Consider the following 15,542-nt stretch of genomic DNA (forward strand, 5'->3'; position numbering starts at 1 on the left):
GATCAGCACTAGGGACAGCACATCAGGACTCTGAGACATTCATGGGATTTCCTGGTCCAGAGTGGGTGGGGTGAGTGGAGTTTGGTGATTCTAAGCAGAGAATAGATGCTGGGCAGTTCTGTAGATATTGGGTAGAGAGGTTCTGGAGTACACATATCATTGTCCAGTTGGGTATCAGAGCTGGGACACTGATACTAGCTTAAGGAGCTGGAGCTGAAGTGAGTCTGTCATACTTGGCTGTGGTGCTCTCTTCCTATGTACACTGATCTTCCTGTAAAGCCCCAAGGGCAGGTAGAGGCAAGGGTGTGGCTTACAGAGGCAGCCAGGGATCCAGGGTGTAGTGTCTTGGCCCCAGATGTAGGAGCATGTTGTCATGGGACTATCTACTGTCAGACCATTGCAGGGTGATAGTCTGACTGAGGGGACAAAAGGAAGCTGTGGTCATGGTGACACAGGGATCCAGCCCCATTGCCCTTGGGGTGCTAGAGAGGTTTGACACAGGCTATTTATGGCACAGGATATTAAGGTACAGGTGAGGTCACTGAGTAGACAAGATGCAGGACAGAAACCAGAGGTGACAGGCCACTCTGTCCTAGGCTCATGTTCCTTACTTCCAAACTCTAGAAACATGTAGGTATCCCGGGCCTAGATCTCCTCACCTGTCTTCTATCTTGCTGAAAAAATACCATATGTCCTAGAGATCTGCACCTCTCCATGCTGAAAGTGCTCTCCTGTCCATGGGGCATGTAGTTATTTTAATTAAGAACATACCAGGGCTAGGGCTAGAGATGGCTCAGCAGTAAACAGCATTTGCAGTTCTTACTGAAGATCTGAGTCTGGTCCCAATACTCACATCGGACAGCTCACAACTGCCTGTAAGTCCAGCTGTAAGGCATCCATGCCCTCTTCTAGCCTCTATAGGCACACACACACACACACTCACACACACACACACAGAGAAAGAGAGAGAGAATATATACACATGTGCACATAAATAAAAATAAAAATAAATATTTAAACAAAAAAAAATACATCCACATCCACTAGGTCTTAGTTACCATGGAGACCAGCACACATCCTCAAATAGAATCTTTGTTGGTGACATTTGCCCCCACTGCCCAGCCCTCTTCTGCCACACCTGGGTGTCTGAGGGAGGTCTCCATTCCCACTTATCAGCATGCTAATTTTGTTCTCCTTTCCTGTGAGATGCACAGAGCAGGCCACCTTCATTTGCATAATTTGTGCTGGGATATCTGCTTGGTGCAGCCAGCCTGCTCCCCAACAATCCCATCCAGATTGGAGCCTCGGCAGCTGCAATCCATCATGCTTGGACTCCGGCCTGCGAGCTGGTGACGGCTGTCCACTCTCAGGGACTGGCCCGGCCCAAGCCCCAGTGAGAGCAGTGATTGATTAACGCGCACAAGCCGAATTACTCTCTGTAATGGTGATGAATACAGCCCGGCCTTTCTGGCAATGATGGTTGTTTATCCATTTTCAGACCCACGAACAGCAATCAAGTTTCCTCAGCTGGTTATTAATTACCACACAGCCCTTGGGTGGGGAGATGCAGTTTTCTTTCCAGGGGTCCCATCTGTCATGGGGAAGTTGTGAGGGCAGGTTTGCATGGAGTCTCTCCCTGTGAAAAGAATCTTTCCAACCCGAGCATCCCAATGTCAAATGGGTTCACACTGTGGATTCTGAGATCATCATAAGTAGGAGCCTGCTTTAGATGGAGAGCCGGATGCTGCTAGACGCAGTGGAAAGGGGCTCACTGTGCTGATGGGCCACGCCCACCTGGTGGGGGATTTATGTGTCCCCTCAATTGCAAACCACCATGGTTGTCCTTTGGACTGAGACTGGCCGTGTTAACTGGCCTACCCATTCCTCCCTCAATAGGTCTGCGCCTGGCTTTTTTTTTTTTCAAGTTTATAACAGCAGGGTTCTCATGGTGCCCTGGATAGCAATTGGAGAGTGTGGGCAGCTTTGCTTTGGAAGAAGGTAAATCTTATTAAAACTGCATCTTAGGCTATGGGTGTGGTTCAGTGGGTAGAGCACTTTCCTAGCCCACCCAAACCCATGAGTTTGATCCTTGGCACTATTTGAGCTGGGTATGGTGGTTCATGGCTGTAATCCCAGCCCTTGGGAGGTAGAGGCAAGAGGATCAGGACTTTGAGGTCATCCTTGGCTAACACAGTGAGTTTGAGGGTAGCCTGAGCCACATGAGATCCTTTCCTAAAACAGAAACCCTTCTTTCCTTACAGGTTGGGAAACTAAGTCACAGCTTCAGGAAGCTTCTTGTATTTGAGATTTACCTGCCATGAGACATCTCCAGGTATTCTCTGTGCAGGGTCCCATCAGGAGGGTAGAGTACTCTTCACAAATATATGGAGCCTGGTTCATGTGTCCAGCCTTATATGGACATTCAGGGACATACCTGGTCCTCCCTGTCTGGTGAAATGGCTGCCCTGGGGTCCTATGATGTTCTGCTTGTCAGGATGAAGGAAGCATTCTGGGGTGCCCATGAGGTTCAGATCATAAAAGTACAGCAGGCAGTAACCAGCACGATGTGTTGAATTCCTGTGTGGGGGAACCCTAGATCCTAGCCAATGAGCTCTGTCCTGAAAGGTCTGCTGCAGGTTGTGGGGAGGAGAGAAGCACTCAGAGTTTTTGTCCCAGTCATTATGAATTGTCCTCCTTCTCAGAAGATGTATTTCTTTCTTTGAACACTATCTGCAAGGAGACATAAGGAGTGTCTACTTATCTTAAAGCCACGCTCTGGGGGAACATGATGTATGAAAATCAGGATCTACACGGCAGATACGTTTAGGGGACATTATTCATCTTGCAGAGAAGCTAAGGAATCTGTCTTGCAAGAGAACACACAGGGTTTCTTCAAAGGCGGCTGTCCTGTGCATGCAAATATTTATTTAAAATTCAAATATTCCTTGGAGTAGGAGCACTCAGAGGGCAGATGGCAGACCCGGAAGTTCCAGAACTTCTAGGAAAGAATCAATCCATTGATGGACAGATAGAAATTGCAGAGTGAGCTCTCAGTTGCATGATGCTACAGGCTACAGGAGAGTTCAGAGGGACCTGAGTCGCGTTTGGTTGGGGTTGGTACTTCAAGTCTGTGCAGGTAGGTCTTGTTTAAACCCTGGGCCTGGAGAACTAAGCCAAGAGAGCCACAGGTCTGTGGTACCTGCCTGGGAGCAGTTTGGAGGGGCAGTAGCTGGGGACAGCTGCAGAGAAGAATTAGATGGGTAGACCTGAGTCTGGCCTTCTAGACACAGGATCTAGATTCAGGTCCACAGACAAGAGGGGGCTCTATGAAGGTCTGCAGGGATCAGGGACATTGAGGAATTGGAGAAATTGTTCCAGGGGCTCCCTGAGCCTCAACTGGAACTTCCAGGCTATCTCCCATTGTTCCTCTGGGCTATAAGTAAAGGTCCCAGAAAGACAAAGAAGGTCCTTGCTATGAACCTGCAAGCTCTCAATTGTCCCCAGGTGATGGAAGGTAGAAAGACTCACAAATAAGTGAAATGGACTGGACCACGATCGTCACACAGAGGGCTTTGCTGACTCATACATTCTCTCACTCCTGAGATCTTTATTAGAAAAACCCCAAGCCTGGCTGGATAGAGCACAGGAAAAAGAGATGGGGTTCTAGCCTCTTGGGGTCCTTCCTTATAGAGGTATCAGCACATACTCATGTCTATTTGGTTTGACATGTGACAAGCAAAGCAGAACAGAGGTCCAGAGGGACAAACAAGACATACCAGCTGCTCTGTCACACAGAAGTGACCCCTGAGGGTCCATAAGACCGATGTGTGGCTTATGTCAAGACCCTGAGGTAGAAAGAGATTACTTCTACAAAGACCTGCAAGATACAAGGACTGTTTGGGGGACACTTGGGGCCAGGGACAGTGTTGCATCTCCAATGAGGAAGGATCAGAGTGGCAGTCTGATCTGTCACTGCTTGATCTAATGTTCTTTGTGGCTTCCATGGCAGTTGTGGGAACAGCAACGATAATGGGGATGAGATGAGTGAGTTGTAGAATGTCCTGCCTCCTCTGGGAAACAGGGACTCTGCTGGAGCAGGGAGAATGCAGGGATGGGTTTGGGAGGCTTTAGAGGAGGACTTGGGAGTGATACAGACCTGTGGGTTCAGGAGGTGAAGCCTGTGTTTCTGGTGTTGAGTTGATACCAACAGCCCCGAAGGAAAGCTCAGGAGCCTCTGTGAGCTGATAAAGACACCAAGCTGGCATATTGATATTTCAATCTGCCTCTTAGAGAAGACTCACAATAAGGGGCTTCCAGACCAGACAGAACCACAGTGGTGGCTGGAGTGAGAATTGAGGTGATGCCCCGCCCTGAAGAACTACACCCTGGACTCCAGGAAGGCCTGGGTGTCTGGCCTAGGCTTCTTTCACCAGGGCCAAGAAGACGGAGCTATGACATCCCCAGACAGTGAGTTGCTCTGGGACAATTACTTCCTATGGGTCACCTGAATGGGACACAGGACAGAGAATATTGTGTTTACTAAAACAAAGACACTCCCTTGGGCGATGTGATGTTAACCTTAATGTGACTGGCTATAGAATCACCATAGAAACACACATCAGAGTGGGGTCTGTGGGGGTGTTTTCATAGAGGTTTAACTGAGGAGGGAACACCCACCCTGACTGCGGGCCACATCATCCTATTGACTGAGGTCCCAAACTGACTTAAAGGAGATGAAAAAGGAGAGAGAAAATGAGGAGGAAGAAGAAGATGAGGATGAGGAGAAGGAGGGGGAGGAGGAGGGAAAGGAGGAGGAAAGAGAGGAGGAAGATGAGAAGGAAGGAGAAGAGGAGGGAGAGGGAAAGGAGAGAAAGGAGGGGAAGAGAGAGGAAGAGGAAGAAGATGAGGAGAAGAAGGGAGAGGAGGAGAGAGAGGAGTAGGAAGGAGAGGAGGAGGAGGGAGAAGAGGAGGGAGAGAAGGAGGAGGGAGAGGAGGAAGGAGAGAAGGAGGAGGGAGGGGGAAGCTAGCATTTCACGCACCCTCTGCATCCTGGTCCGTGAAACAAGGAGGTTAGGACCCAGCCAAGGCTGCTTTCCCTGCTGTGCTGCACTTGAGCCAGAACAGACTCTTCCTCCTTTAATTGATTTCTTGTTAGGCATTTGGTCACAGCAGTGAGAAAATAATCCAGCACTGGGGAGGTCACACGGAGCACAAGCCTGTCTGGGTGTGCCTGGTAATCCCAAAGGGCTTGCTCTGGGTTTTGATCCATTTCCAGTTAGAGTGTAGGGCAAGTTCTGTTTGAATTCTGAGCTTACATTTATCTGTTATGTATTTAATTTTTATCAGAGATTACAGGTGTCTATCTCTGTCTTTGTCTCTGTCTCTCTGTCTCTGTCTCTCTGTCTCTCTGTCTCTCTGTCTCTGTCTCTCTCTCTCTCTCTCTCTCTCTTTCTGTGTGTGTGTGTGTGTGTGTGTGTGTGTGTGTGTGCGCGCGCGCACGTGCTGGGCCAGCACTTGCTCTCCGCTCCTTGGAAGGAGATCTGCTCTCAACATTTTTAACCCTCATCTTTCCCTGGATCACTGTGATGCTCAAGTCACAGGCTCATAGGGCTGTGCCCTCCTTCCAGGCATCCCGGGATGTCAGACAGGGCTACCATCTGGATCCTGATGGACACTCCTTCCCTTTGCATCCGTGTTTTTTTTCTCATCAGTTCTAGTTCTCTGGGTTCCCTTTGCAAGTGGAGCATGCTCAGTCCCAAATCCTTCCTCCAGCTGCTGAACCCACATGGCGCCCCCATAGGCAGAATGTGCAGCCGAAGGCACAGCTGGGTTCTTATTTTCCCAGAGACTTAAAGGAGTGCCTGTATGGCTCATGACATGGACAGCTGCAGACTCAGAGCCAGGAAGAGGCTCCCCAAGAGTCTCCTTCTTGTCTATTTTTGAGTTCCTATGACCTGCCTGTCAATTATTTTTCCTTCTATTTTTCTTCCTTATATCATCCTTAAGTGCTACCTGTGGCTTTTACTGCTCCCAGAACATCAAGGAAAACACCATGGCCTTGGGGATGCAGCTGTGTGTGTGTGGGGGGGGTGGGGGGGCTCAGCGCATCATAACAAGGAACTCAGCAAGTGGCAGCTTCTTTTGTAAGGTGGTCAAAGCCACTCAACAGTGACAGAACAGAAAACTTCACCATTCCAGAAAGGTCTTGCTCCTGCTTATGACCCAGAATCCCCAAGAAACTTTTGAATCTTTCCCACAGGGGACGTGGCAGGTATCAGGTGGCATGCACTGGCATTCAGACCCCCCATTCTGCTCTCTATCTTTATCACAACCCTGGACCTTGTCAACTAAGAGCCTGGGTGGGGTTGGCAGCTGCAGGAAGGGTCTGAGCACTGAACCTGTGAAGGGGAGCTTCAGGGAACCTGATCTGATGAACTTAAAAGATGGCCATGCAAATATACAAAAAAATTAGACACGGGACCCTGGCTGATGTCACTGCAGGGGAAGAGGACAGCCTGGGCACTTCCAAGTAGAATATCCATATTTGGTGCCAGGTACAAATAGAAAGCCAGCAGTGTGAGCACTTGAGGAGCAGACCTGGAGCAGTGAGCAGTGCCTGGGGGTGCTGTGATGAGCATGTGATGATCACATTGGGGCTCCCCAGGTCCCCAGACTCCAGAACTCTTCTGTGCTTTCTCTTCTTTCTACAGACCTGCCTCTGGATGTTACCTTGCCATGGCCTGTGGAAGTCCACCAATCTTTCTCCCTGTCCTTCCTGCTAGGGATTGTGGGTATGTCTTCCCCAAATACAAAACACGCTATGAATACTATATACATCACAAACTCCATATGCCACACATAAAACACACAGGCATGGGCACAGGCACAGAAACACACGCATGCACACACACACAAACACAAGCACCTCATATGTCATACAACATATGCACCACACATAAACCACACATCTCATATACCACACGTAAGGCACACTACAAGAACCACAGACATTATATACACACTAATTACCATATACACAGCACACACACCAAACACCACACAAACTCCACACACAGGCACACACACACCCTTCCTGTCTACCTCCTTGGTAGGCTCTGGTATGGGCTGCTCATGATCTGGAAATGTCTTCAGTACTCTTTCTATAAGGAAAATCTTCCTTTCTTCCCTTTCCCCTCCCCCCTCTTCCTCTTTAACCTCGAATCCAAGTCTTGTGAACTGGACTTTGTATTTCCCTTGCTATGGGCACTGGTGTGGTCCACCAGACAGGCATGCTGTGACAGGGTCTGCCATTCCTGTGCACAAGGTTTCCTCTGGAACTGTGCAGCTGTGTTTCTAGAAGACAGCTCAAAACACCTGTTGTCACTTTTGAACTCCACATGATGTCAAGATTCCTCCAGAATTCCCCCCTACACTGAGTTCTATCCTACAGGGAAATGGAGGTGATTTTCTGAGCATAACACCAGGGAAATGGAGGTGATTTTCTGAGCATAACACCAGGGTCTCCCATTTTCCAGTTATCTACAGATAGCACCTGTGACATCACACTCAGGTCCTCTTCTGCAAGCCCTTTTTGCCATGACTTTTGATCTTGCTTTTTGTGTGACTCCCCCCCCCCTCACCGAGACAGGGTCTCATGTAGCCCTGGCTGGCTTTGAACTTATTATGTAGCTGAAGATAAACTTGAACTCGCAATCTTGCTGCCTCTGTCTCCAGAATGCTTGGATCACAGGTGTATGCCATTGCACCAAGTTTATGTGATGCATGGCGTAGAACCCAGGGCTTCGTGTTCCCCAGGCAGGGGCTCCATGCACTGAGCTCCTACCTCAGTCTCTTCACTCATGACTTGGGGACATTTTTTTCCTTCTCTTTCTTTCAAGTGTTAATCTGGGTCCTTTCCTGTGCGGTGACACTTCCTCCTTGCTCTACCCTTCTGGCCAAGTGTGTTCTGGCACTTTTATCACAACATTGCTCCTTACCACCCTGGAATGCTCTAGATGGTGTTTATGGTTTCAGTTCAGGTTTGGAAAAGCCACCCACAGATGGCAGCAAGAAGTCTCTTGAGGATCCGCTCACTGTACGCCCTTGTTCCTTTCCCAGTGCCCTGGCAGCTCCTTGGGTGTGTGGCGCTGTTGAGTGTCAAGCTCTCTCCACCAGCCTCAGGCAGGAGTGCCTGTGGCTTCCTTCCAGCACTTTCTTTTCTTCCTGTTTCACTGTCCTTTGTATACACAGCTTCACAGCACCTACGGTGAAGCTATTTCCTGTCCACCCAAATGCCTGCCTTCTCACACCTTCCTGCCATTCTCCTGGGTGTGCTGGGCCTAGGGCAGCACCCTGGGGTGGGGGCAGCAACCCCATCTGGCCTCACTCCATCAATTCTGGCTTGAGACGTGTAATGCAGGCTGGGATACAGCTGTCTCAGGACACCCCCACGGCAGGAAGCAGGAGCAAACAGTGTGGGGCTCCTAGTTCTGCTTCCCCTTAGCCCAGGAAGACCCCTGCTCTAAGGCAAGGCCTTGAGAATGAGAGCCTGCACTAGATGGAGCCATTCCTCCTGCCGTGGCATCCATCCCCACAGCTCTCCCCCCCCCCCCCGCAACCCCCATATGCGCTAGAGACACATTGACGCGATGCAGCTGTCTAGATTCCTCATCCCACTCTGTTTACTGCATGCCTGGGGGTTTGGTGTCATACTTCCTGTAAAGGTGCCTCCTTACCAGTCACATGCACATTCCAACTGACTCTCGGCACGTATGCAAGGCCTCTGATGAATCTAGCTTCTGTTTCCTCTTCTCAGAGAAATACGGAGCAGTGACAGCCAGGCCCAGTGCTGGGGAAACTGAGGCACTCGGTATCTTCTTACATGAGGATAGCTGGCCTATGGTTGCCCTCTCTCAGACAGCATGATGTGGGGAGTAGCATGGGGACCAGAGTCAAGCGAGGTTTAAAGACATCCTGCTGACAGTTTGGACACTTGGGGTGAGAGCTAACTAACCCTGGACCATCAGGCTCTCATCCAGAAGATGGAAAAGGTGTCACCACGGCTTCTGGTAGAGATTCCACTGTGGCCTCTCCCTTGACTCCTGCTTCTTCTCCTCTTGGGACCTTGATGAAGTATACTGGTTAATTTTTTTTTTTCTTATCAGCTTAACACAAGCTAGGGTTATCTAAATAGAGGTGTTGGTTAAGCGGTGGCACTTGTGGCTGCCATCCCCACAGAGCAGAGTGCTGGATGTATCGGTGACGGAAGAGTCATGAGCCATAGTTACCTTTCTAGAGCTTTATTGGGAGAGAGGGGAAGGGAGAGAGAGGGGGGAGGGAGGGAGGGAGAGAGAGAGAGACAGAGTGAGAGAGAGACAGAGATAGAGACACACACAGAGAGAAACAGAGAAACAGAGAGACTGCGTGGAGGGAAGAGAACAGAAGGAGAAAGTGCGGAAAAGAGAACACAGAAAGGGCACACCCACTTTTTAGGCTGGTGACATAATTAAGGACATAATCCTTACAAGAGGGACTCTCAATTAAGAAAGTGATCTGTAGGCAAGTCTGTGGGGGCGATTTCCTGACTAATGATTGACATGGAAGATCCCCGCCCACTGAGGGCAGTGCCACCTCTGGACATTTGTATAAGAAAGCACACTGAGCGAAGAGGACAAGCTAAGGAAGCTGTGTTCCTCCATGGCCTCTGCCTCAGTTCCTGTCTCTAGGTTCCTGCCCCCACTTCCCTTCCTGATGGGCTGTCAGATACAACATGAAACAAACCCTTCCCTCCTCATGCTGCTTTTGGTCATGGTGCTTTATAAGATCAACAGAAAGCAATCTAGAACATAAAGAAACAAGGGAGCAGCTTTCCTTCATTACAGACCAGCCACAGCGCAGAGAGCTCCAGCCACTCCAGAGCCAAACGCAAACAGGGCTCCACCTAGTGCTCTGACCTCCCTAGTGGGCCAAAATGCATACCTTTCCCTCCTATGGAGTTCTAGGCTCTCACCCCAAGGGTTCAAGGCATGAGGACGCATTCCCTGCTGGCATGAGAGAATACACAGCATTTACTCAGGGAAGCTAAGGACAAAAGCAAAAAGGATTTGCCATGTGGTATATGGGCTCTGGGTACCCCACAGAAGTGCACTCTGGCCACCCACCTTATAGTCCCTAGGGAGACAGGAGAAGCTCTGATAGGACCTGCTGTTCTGTGACTTTGGAGATGGGAAGGGACCATGAATGGACGGCGCCTTCAGCTGCAAAGTGCCATGACATTTTGCCAAAAGATAAACCTGCCATCCATTCCCAAAGGCTCCCAAACCAGCCAACCATGTGTCCAAGGGGAGGAGAGCTGTATGTCCTGCTGATACCACTCAGCCAAGGCCACAGTGTGATGGGAGAGTCTCAAGGCATGAAGGGATGGATATGAGGGCATCTGTCTTCTTGCCTGGCCTGTCCATCAAAACCTGCCAGACCAGAGCAAGGCTTTCTGCTCTGAACTCCTGCAGGAGAACCAACCACATCTAACAGTTTGGGAGCCTAGCATGTGCTCTCCCCTGCCTGAGACTATGCTAAACAAGTCCATACCACAGCCTAGTCCATGCAGGCTGAGGAGGCCTCCTGGGTCACATGATCTCCTGCCATCAGAGACACACCCAGGACATAGACAGGCAGTTTCATCCCAGCTCTGGGGACCCACTATCAGTCTTTAGCCCGAGAGGGACCTGGATCACTTTGGCCCTGATGCATCTGGATGCCACCTGGGGCTCCTCATCCTCTACTCTGAATAGCCCAGAGGTGGGGGTTCTCCTGGGTGAGGCAGGGAGATCTGAGGGAAGAGGAGTGGGGAGGAGCAGTGGCAGAGAGGGTACGGAGTTAAAATTGGATTTCTGCTCAGATTGATCATCTAATGTGATAGAAAAATATACAGTCTGGGAGCAAATTTAGATTTCAGTGAAAAATTAAACTGTTTTATACCAAGTTGCCCAGTGGAGCATTAAATGCATTCTCTACATAATTGTATCTCAGACAGCAGCGAGGACGTGGCTGTCACTCCAGCTGCCTCCAGAGGCTGCAGGACACCAGGCCCACAGCAGCCAACCCTGTGCAAGGGTGAAGGGTGTCCTGATTGATTTCCACACTGTCTTCCTGTGGGCTGAGGAGAACGGACCGGGAATACCTTCCCTGAAACTTCTGGGGCAAAATGGCGGGATACGCGCAAGCGGACACTGATTTGAGAGTGAGCATGGAGCAAGAACACGGTGACCTTGGAAGCAGGCAAGAAGGTCACATCCCATGAACTGCTAAGATGTCTGTCTCCATGACAGAGATCTCTGGAAATTAGATTCTTGCTGCCAGGGGCCTTGGTGCCACCATCTGTCATTTTAGCCATTAGCGGTACAGAAATTAGGTTTGTCCCCCCCAGGCCTAGAATGTAGAATCAATAGCAGAGATACGCTAACATAATTGACGTTCTGCATGGATCCTTTCCTTTCTCCCTGTCTCTAAGTGACTTCTCCTGTGTGTCTATCTAGGCTAGCCTGCTCCTCCCTCCTGTCACCTTCATGCACCCATTTCTCAGATTGGTATTGTCCTAGTTGCTTTCCCGTTGTTATGATGAAACACCCTGACAACTGCAGCTTGGTTAGGGAGAAGGGTCTTTTTTTTTTTTTTTGGCTCATAGTTACAGGGTACAGTCCCTGAAGAAGACACAGCAATGGGAGCTTAAGACCGCTGATGGCACTGTATCCAGATCAGGAAGTGCACACAGGAAGGTTGGTGCTCAGCTCACCTTCTCCTTTTTTGAAATAGTCGGGAATCCCACCGCATGAGATGGTGCCCCCTGCACCCCCCACCACGGAGAGCGAGTCTTCCCACCTCATTTAATCTAATCAAGATAATCCCCTACAGGCATGCCCAGAGGCCTGTCTCCGAGGTGACTCTAATCTCATCAGGTTGCCGCTTGAGATGAACCGTCACAGGTGTATCGCAGTTTTACATCAGTAAATAAATGCACAGGAGGTGTTACACAGAAGCATGGTCGGTGAGGGTAAACATGAGGCAAGGTCCTCAGAACTATCCTCAAGACCCTCCTGGACAGGACATGGATGGTGGCTGCTCAGACACAGCCTGGACACATCTGTGGCTGTCCCCTACAAGGCCATTTTTTTTTTTCTTTTTACTTCAGGATTCTCACTGCTTCTACCACTTCCTGTGCACGTGAAGGCCTGGGAATGGGGAAAGGTGAGGGCAAGACAAGCCGGCTACCTCTGTGTGCAGCATAGACACATGCACACATGCAACATGCACGCAAATATACACATGCACATACATCCAGAGATGCTCAGAGACACATGCACACATACACAAGCATGCCCATGCACACATTCACATAAAGAGACATATACACATTCATAGATGGGTGCACATGCATGCATGTCCCGGCCATCAGCCAAGTTACATGCACCTCCTGACTTATCACCGGCTTCGAGGGACAGCAGACACACCCGAGCGGTGCTGAGACCATGCCCTGAGCTCCAAGGGTTCTCGTGTGTCCCTGGGGAGAACCTGTTCTGAGTGACACGGTGGTGAGGCCCTGGTAAAAGCAGTGAGCTGTGGCAAGGAGCTTCCCTTCCCGTCTTGCTAATTGCCTGCTATTGTTTTCCAGACAAACAGCTCTGATTGTGAGTCACAGGAGTGCACGGCTGAAAGCAACTCTGGAGAGATTCTTCCCCACAACTTCCCACCAGAAAAGCTCTGCAACACGCTGGGCACCCAGGCTTCCTATGGGTTCTGTGCCCAATTTGTAAGCAAAGCGCTGGATGATTCCAGCTCACTGGAGTCTAGCTTCACTTTGGAACAGGACATGAAGGGTAGAGGGAGAGACCAAGACTCCCAGGTCCACTCTCTCTTTTCGTCTGTGGCTAGAATGGGGCAGAGAGTGATTCTTGTCCCTAGTCTGTGTTGTATCTTCCTTTCTGGTCTACCACAGTATCTGAAGCGTACTGCAAGGGCAGGTCCTCTAGTGCTCAGACTAGTCATAGACACGGAACTCACTGGGCTACATAAAGAGAAGCACTCATAAGGAGGTGGCCCATGGGTAATGGAGAGTCCTGTGTTCGTTATTTTCCTGTTGCTGTAATAAAATACCAAAATCACCTGAGAGAAGAAAAGGGTTTACTTTGGCTTGTAGTTCTGGAGAGACTACCAGGAAGCTGGTTGCTCATATTTTCATCCAGGCACAGGAAGTAGAGAGAATAGGAAGTAGGTCCAAGATACAGAACCTCAGAGCCTGTCCATCAAGGCTCCACCTCGTAAAGGTTTCATAACCTTCCCAAACAGCACGACTAACTGGGGACTGAGTATTCAAATCCATGGGTCTCTGGGAGCGATTTCTCATTCAAATCACCACAAGCTCCATCCCCTTCCCCGCCATAGACTAATGGTCACCTCATGACAGAAAATTTTTCCAACCTCAAAAGTCTCCAGAATTTTTAGCAGTCTCAAGATTGTCCAAAAGTCCAGTCTCTTCTGAGACTCAAGGCCATCTCTCGACTGTGTTGCCCGGTAAAATAAATCAATTTAGAAACTTCCAATATACAAAAGCACATTCCTATTCTAAAAGGGAAGAATGAGGCTGTAGTAGGAAAGATTGGACCAAAGCAAGACCAAATCAAAACCCAGCAAAGCAAATCCTGTAAGTTTCTAAAGGCTTCTATGCCTTTGCCCCTCCGGGTTTGCTGCCTGCGGCACACATCTCTCTCATAGGTTGGTTCCCCTCCCTCTCTACAGCTCTCCTTAGCAGATCTCTCATGGCTCTGGCACTTCCAATATCTTTGGTTGTCCCCTTAAACCCATGCTTCCTTGTCCCAGATCCAGGCATGACCTCTCAGGACCTCCTCACAAGGGCCCTGATCCTGACACAAGTCTCCCAGCCTCAGTGGTTCTAAATGTTCCACGGCTTCCCTAACCGTACCACCAACTAGGCACTTAATATTCAAATACATGAGCTTATGGGAGACACTCAAACTACCACTAATGCCATCACCTGCCAGGAGACAGCTAGAACCTAGGAAAGCCATGGAGCACTTTACCCAGAGTCCAAAGCCCTGAATAGAGGAGAGAGACATGTGAGGAATAGTCCAGGGCAGAAGGAGACATTGCAGGTAGATGGGGAATCTCCTTTTCTTGGTCTTGCTTGTTCAGCTCAGGCCTCAAAGAACAGTTCTAGACCCATCAGTCCCAAAACTGATGTCTTCTAGAAACACCCCAGACACTACCAGGCAAACATTGCTAAGTCTTTAGGGACTCGGTCCCCAGATGTTGGTTCAAAAATTATTATCAGACCCACCCAGTCGATGATGGTGGTGGTGGTGATGGTGGTGGTGGTGGTGGTGGTGGTGGTGGTGGTGGTGGTGTGTGTGTGTGTGTGTGTGTGTGTGTGTAAAACAGTAAGGCATCACTGGCAGGCCCTTTTTCTTCCACATGATTCTGCACCATGTGGACACAAGGATTTCTCGGAATACCCAGCATCCCCAAGAGAGCCTCACTTCAGGACCTATCTCTGCTTCTTAATGAGCAAAGGCCAGGCTCATCACTGCCAAAGTCCGTTTCCTTAATGCAAACCCTGCTTAGCCACTTCTCACTTTCTCACAGTGAGCAGGTTGTGGTGTGAATGGACTCCCTGGTCCAGATGTGATGGGTCCACCCCTGGATAGATGGTTGTGCTTGCCTACAAGGCTATCCTCTCCATCTAAGTCTCCCCTTGGCAGACAATGGGTAAGAAATAACATCCTGAACTACCTCTGGGTAATGGTTTGCATTCCACAAGATCTTAGTGATCTTCTCTGCTGAGCAAGAGCGGGTGCGGGTCGATGTCTGTCCACACAGAGACACACACCTTCCTTGATGCTCTGGACACTGTAAAGGAGCCCTGATGCCTAGTGGGTGATCACCATGCAGGGCCTACTCCTCACAGCTGCTTCAGATGCCTACACCACCCTGCTTTACCATGGTAACCCCAAATACTTCACTCACCCAAACCTCCTGGGAAGCCCCTCTGAAATTCCCACTCAGGGACTCCGTATGCCACGTAGCATGGGCTGCAGACCTGTTTCCTGAAGACCGAGGAAACAGCCGTGCAATAAAGTCCATCGTGCTCCCTGAAAGAGAGTCCAGCTTGCTCCAGCCAATCAGCAGAAAGCCAGGACCACTGGGGATGAGGGAGACTTTGCACAATAGTTTGGAACCCATGAAACATTTTTTTACAAAGATGGCCATCACAGTGACTGCTGGCTGCCTTTCTAGGTCTTTACCCAAAGTTGACTCAAACATGGGCTCGGAGATACAAATGGGAGCCACCACTTGCCTATGTCTTGGCTGAATCAAGAACAGCCATGCAGGACCTCATGCCATCTTTTGATAAGGGACTTTGCAGGTCTCATGGGCCCCACACAACTGAGCCACTGGAATTCAAAAGCAGCTGCAGAGGACTCACGATGGAAGTAGCATGACTGTGCTCTAATAAAGTTTTATTTATAAGG

Source organism: Peromyscus eremicus, chromosome 20 (genome assembly GCF_949786415.1).
Source record: "Peromyscus eremicus chromosome 20, PerEre_H2_v1, whole genome shotgun sequence".
Classification (NCBI taxonomy): Eukaryota; Metazoa; Chordata; class Mammalia; order Rodentia; family Cricetidae; genus Peromyscus; species Peromyscus eremicus.